Source organism: Mustelus asterias, chromosome 22 (assembly GCF_964213995.1).
Source record: "Mustelus asterias chromosome 22, sMusAst1.hap1.1, whole genome shotgun sequence".
NCBI lineage: Eukaryota > Metazoa > Chordata > Chondrichthyes > Carcharhiniformes > Triakidae > Mustelus > Mustelus asterias.
The window spans coordinates 64333211-64339365 of record NC_135822.1 but is presented as its reverse complement, the minus strand read 5'-3'; positions in this window follow the sequence as shown (position 1 = coordinate 64339365).

Here is a 6155-nt window from a genome sequence, read left to right as displayed (position 1 = left end):
GGTGAGTAGCTCTCTTGTAGACCTGAAACAACTCGACACATTGCTCATAAGATGCAAGTAAACCCAACCTCTTCCCCTAATTAATAGCTCTAATTACCAAAGGCTCATGATGGGGCTTGAGACGATTCTAAACAGAGTAATCTTTCCAAGCTGAGACTGTCATGTCCCTAACCCGATGGAAACCTGTGTTCAGGTTGTGTCTGGAGTTCAGGTGCGCTTTTTTGGACATAACCCATTATTCCAATCTGGGAGTTAAAATAATTCCCAAAATATTTTGTTTTCCATTTGCATCAGTACAGCCAAATGGATAGAGTTAGCCTCTTCCTGTGGTGTAATTTCTGTTGTGCTGTTTTGCGTAAACAGAATAATGTTGTAGGTAGCAAAGTATTGTAGAAGGAGCCTGGATTTAAAGTGACAAAAACGGTTGATGAAGGAAGGGCTGTGGATGTCGTCTATATGGATTTCAGTAAGGCATTTGACAAAGTCCCACATGGCAGGTTGGTTAAGAAGGTTAAGGCTCATGGGATACAAGGAGAAGTGGCTAGATGGGTGGAGAACTGGCTTGGCCATAGGAGACAGAGGGTAGTGGTCGAAGGGTCTTTTTCCGGCTGGAGGTCTGTGACCAGTGGTGTTCCGCAGGGCTCTGTACTGGGACCTCTGCTATTTGTGATATATATAAATGATTTGGAAGAAGGTGTAACTGGTGTAATCAGCAAGTTTGCGGATGACACGAAGATGGCTGGAATTGCGGATAGCGAAGAGCATTGTCGGGCAATACAGCAGGATATAGATAGGCTGGGAAATTGGGCGGAGAGGTGGCAGATGGAGTTTAATCCGGATAAATGCGAAGTGATGCATTTTGGAAGAAATAATGTAGGGAGGAGTTATACAATAAATGGCAGAGTCATCAGGAGTATAGAAACACAGAGGGACCTAGGTGTGCAAGTCCACAAATCCCTGAAGGTGGCAACACAGGTGGAGAAGGTGGTGAAGAAGGCATATGGTATGCTTGCCTTTATAGGATGAGGTATAGAGTATAAAAGCTGGAGTCTGATGATGCAGCTGTATAGAACGCTGGTTAGGCCACATTTGGAGTACTGCGTCCAGTTCTGGTCGCCGCACTACCAGAAGGACGTGGAGGCATTGGAGAGAGTGCAGAGAAGGTTTACCAGGATGTTGCCTGGTATGGAGGGTCTTAGCTATGAGGAGAGATTGGGTAGACTGGGGTTGTTCTCCTTGGAAAGACGGAGAATGAGGGGAGATCTAATAGAGGTATACAAGATTATGAAGGGTATAGATAGGGTGAACAGTGGGAAGCTTTTTCCCAGGTCGGAGGTGACGATCACGAGGGGTCACGGGCTCAAGCTGAGAGGGGCGAAGTATAACTCAGACATCAGAGGGACGTTTTTTACACAGAGGGTGGTGGGGGCCTGGAATGCGCTGCCAAATAGGGTGGTGGAGGCAGGCACGCTGACATCGTTTAAGACTTACCTGGATAGTCACATGAGCAGCCTGGGAATGGAGGGATACAAACGATTGGTCTAGTTGGACTAAGGAGCGGCACAGGCTTGGAGGGCCGAAGGGCCTGTTTCCTGTGCTGTACTGTTCTTTGTTCTTTGTTCTCTTATGACTCAGGCAAGAGCAATACCAACTGAGCCAAGCTGACACAGTGACATTGCAGAAATAATCTGATGTGGTCTTTGCTCTCCATATCCGAAGGTTTAATAAATGAGGAGCTTAATGTTCAATTCAACCCGCGCTTCAGGAATGTGAAGACAGATAACTCACAATCTGTGTGGATAAGGTGAGAGGTCACACGGCACCAAGTTACATTCCAACAGGTTTATTTGAAATCACAAGCTTTTGGAGCACTGCTTTCTGCGCTTATCCTTTGACACCCGTGATTACTTGTGAGTGTCGGGCTATTGTCACTCCGCCTAGATATTCAGTGCCTGCGCACCTCGCTCCATTTCACCTGACGATGGAGCAGCGCTCCGAAAGCTTGTGATATCAAATAAACTTGTACTATAACCTGGCGTCGTGTGACCTCTCATCTTGTCCACTCCATCCAACACCAGCATCTCCACATCACAATCTGTGTGAACTGTGAGCTTAGGAAAGCTGCTTAAATTGTCTCTTCACGTTGAGCTCCTTAGACATATCCAGCTTCAGCTGTCTTTAATTTGCGAACCTTAAGTGGGAGTTCATTTTGCCTCACCTCTTGTTTGGACAGATCAACAGGAATTACTTGGGATTTAAGAATGCTTTCCTGAAATAAATTCCATTGCTGTAATATGGTTTGGGTAGGCATTAAAAGGTTTCAGGGAAGCAGGTTCACCTGGTGCCCTGATTAATGGTTCCCACCTCTCACACATTGTGGAATGAATAAATTCGACAAATGAATATTGGGGTAAATTGGCAAAAAAACAAAAGGGAGCCTTTATCGCGAGGGGGATAGAATCTAAAAGCAGGGAGGTCTTGCTGCAACTATACAAGGCACTGGTGAGGCCGCAACTGGAGTACTGTGTGCAGTTTTGGTCCCCTTATTTGCGAAAGGATATATTGGCCTTGGAGGGAGTGCAGAGAAGGTTCACCAGGTTGATACCGGAGAAGAGGGGTGTAACTTATGAGGAGAGATTGAACAGATTGGGTCTGTACTTGTTGGAGTTTAGAAGGCTGAGGGATGATCTTATGGAGAAATATAAGATAATGAAGGGGCTGGATAGGGTAGAGGTGGAGAGCTTCTTTCCACTTAAAAGGGAAACCAGAACTAGAGGGCACAGCCTCAAAATAAGTGGGGGCCGGTTCAGAACAGAGTTGAGGGGGAACTTCTTCTCTCAGAGGGTAGTGAATCTCTGGAATTCTTTTCCCATTGAAGTGGGGGAGGCTACCTCGTTGAATATGTTTAAATCACGGGTAGATAGATTTCTGATCGAAAAGGGAATTCAGGGATATGGGGAGCAGACGGGTAAGTGGAACTGATTCGCTTCAGATCAGCCATGATCTTGTTGAATGGCGGGGCAGGCTCAAGGGGTTAGATGGCCTACTCCTGCTCCTATTTCTTATGTTCTTTTGTTCTTATGAGACAGACAAAATCAAAACGAGGATTGCAATATTAGAGAACATAAAGAATAGACTTGAAAAAACGGAACATTTCAACTTAATAGCATATTGCCGTGTGTTTGTAAAATTGAAATCTAAAGAAGAAGTATAGAATCCCAGAGCACAGAATGAGGCCCATCATGTCTGTGCCAGCTCTTTGAAAAAGAGCTCGCCAATTAATCGCATTTCTCTACTCCTCCAAAATGCTGCTAATTTTTCCTTTTCAAGTATTTATCCAATTCACTTTTAAAAGTGACCACTAAATCTGCTTCCTTTCGTTCAAACATTCCAGATTATAGCAACTTGCTGTGTCAAAGAAAGGCTCCCCATCTTCTCCTTGGTTATTTGGTAATTATCTGAAATATGTATCCTCTGGTTACTGAGATCTCTGACCGTGGAAACAGTTTCCCTCTATCTACACTTTTTGGGTGATTCTTAACATCATCATTAAACCCCTTCAACTGTATTATTAGTGTGTGCAAGATAAGTCTGAAACTGACCATTGCCACATGTTCATGTATCAGACGCTTTTCTTTTTATCTTACTTAAGTTTTGTAGCAAAACAATACTTGCACCACTGAGCAATTCTGCACTTACCTCCTCCACAACGTGCTGTGTTATGCCCCTGGAAGTAGCAGATTGTTGTCCACTCTGCTATATTGTGTGTAGTTTCAGCTGCAAGTGGATAATAAAGAGATATGTTTTTATGAGTAGGATATAATAAAGGGTCTGAAACAAAACAGAGCCTGTAAAGCTGCTGCTTCCTTTCGTCAGTGGGGGAGGAAATGAATCAGGTACAGGGCTTCATTTGAACAGAACAAGGAGACTTTAACATTGCTGCGATTTGTTTGCTCAAGATAATCTCTGTTCAAACCTATGCACCGTGTCTCCTTTGTTTGGCTTTTTGATGAAGCATCCAGAGCTGGCAACTGTTCAAAACTTAAAATTCTCTTTATAATTCATACAGTTTATTTAAAACAACTAATAGAACATAACCATTGAATAAGGCGGAAGAAAGAATGATTGATACACAGCTAATACACTGCATGTATGGTGGCAAGGATGCGAGGGATGTTATATTTTTGCTTCATAATAAGAGGTCCAATAGGGTCTATCAGGGTACCCCACCCACATGTAAAAAGAGACAAACTTGTAATCTATGAAAGCTGGCAAAAAAACACAAACCTCTTCCAGTTTCCCTTGATTTCCCTCAAGTGATATATATCAATTATTAACTGTGGGTTTGCCCAGTGCCTGATAATCTTTATCTTGGTCAGCATTAAAACCAGAATCAAGCTCACATCCTCTTTGGATAAGTTTCTGTCACTAAATATTCCCAATGCAGGTAACTTGAGATGAAGCATCTGATGTATCATTCATTTTCACTCTTTGCATCTCCTGATTGATTGTCTGAAGTAGTTCCCTCTCATTATCCAACCAGACTACTTTTTCTCCACATGTTCGCTCTCTGGTTTTCTTTAATGCTGGTATTTCTTCTTCTATTTCTTGGGGCTAATGTTGTGCCTCCCCTCCATTTCATCAGCTTCCTCGTTCCCTCAATTGACTGCAGCAGCATGTTGAAGCTTTTCCCCTGATGAGAAAAAGCTGAAATAAAATTCTCCACCCACGTGTTGGATAGCCCAACAAGAATAAAGAAACAAAAATAGCAATGAGATAAAATAGACATTCTGTCATCTTAACAAGGCTGCCCATAGATAACTTAAAACCTCACTATCTCCCTTCATCCTCCTGCAACTCTCTACATTTCTAGCCCCATCATTTCAGTTCTGGCCTTTTCTTGTGTTTCTGGTACTCATCCCATCATGTTACAATTGTACCAATCTTTGACATGCCCAACATAGCCCTTGCAGATTATAACACATGACATTACAGCACATACGAAGGAGATAGTCATCAACTTCAGGAAGTGTAGTGGAAGACATGCCCCTGTCTACATTAGCGGGGATGAAGTGGAAATGGTCGAGAGCTTCACGTTTCTAGGTGTCCAGATCACCAGCAACTAGTCCCGGTCCCTCCACCGCACTATGGTTAAGAAAGCCCACTAACGCTTCGACTTTCTCAGGAGGCTAAGGAAATTTGACATGTCTGCAATGACTCTCACCAACTTTTGCAGATGCATCATAGAAAGCATTCTTTCTGGTTATATCACAGCTTGGTATGGTTTCTGCTCTTCCAAGACCACAAGAAACTACAAAGGGTTGTGAACGAAGTCCAGTCTATCACGCAAACCAGCCTCCCATCCATTGATTCTATCTACACTTCCCGCTGCCTCGGAAAAGCAGCCAGTATAATCAAGGATCCCACGCACCCCGGACATACTCTCTTCCACTTTCTTCTGTCAGGAAAAAGATACAAAAGTCTGAGATCACGTACCGACCGACTCAAGGACAGCTTCTTCCCTGCTGCCTTCAGACTTTTGAATGGGCCTACCTCGTATTAAGTTGATCTTTCTCTACACTCTAGCTATGACTACACTACATTCTGCACCCTCTCCTTTCCTTCTCTATGAACGGTATGCTCTGTCTGTATAGCATACAAGAAACAATACTTTTCACAGTATACTAATACGTGTGACAATAATAAGTCAAATCAGATTAATTCATAGATCATTCTTTCTTCAGCACTGGTACCTCTGTCCACCCAGTTGTTAGAATCCATTTTGCACAGCACACTCTGGAAGCATCCCAATTTCTCTTCAGTGCTGCACACAAGTGTCAACTTGACACCAGCTTTACACTCTCTTAATATCCCAGGATAATGGCGCTTTTCGTTCGTCTCTCAAAAACACTTTTCTTCCTTCATCTCTTTCTTGCAGCCTCTTCATGTGATTTACAGCCTAACAAGGGCGATTATTCTTCCCATATTATTATTGGACTGAACGTGCATGGTGAATTATCTTGCGGCATTTGGTCTTCTAGATCTTCTCATGGGGTGGCACAGTGGTTAGCACTGCTGCCTCACAGCAGCAGGGACTCAGGTTTAATTCAAGCCTTGGGTGATTGTGTGGAGTTTGCACGTTCTCCCGGTGTCTG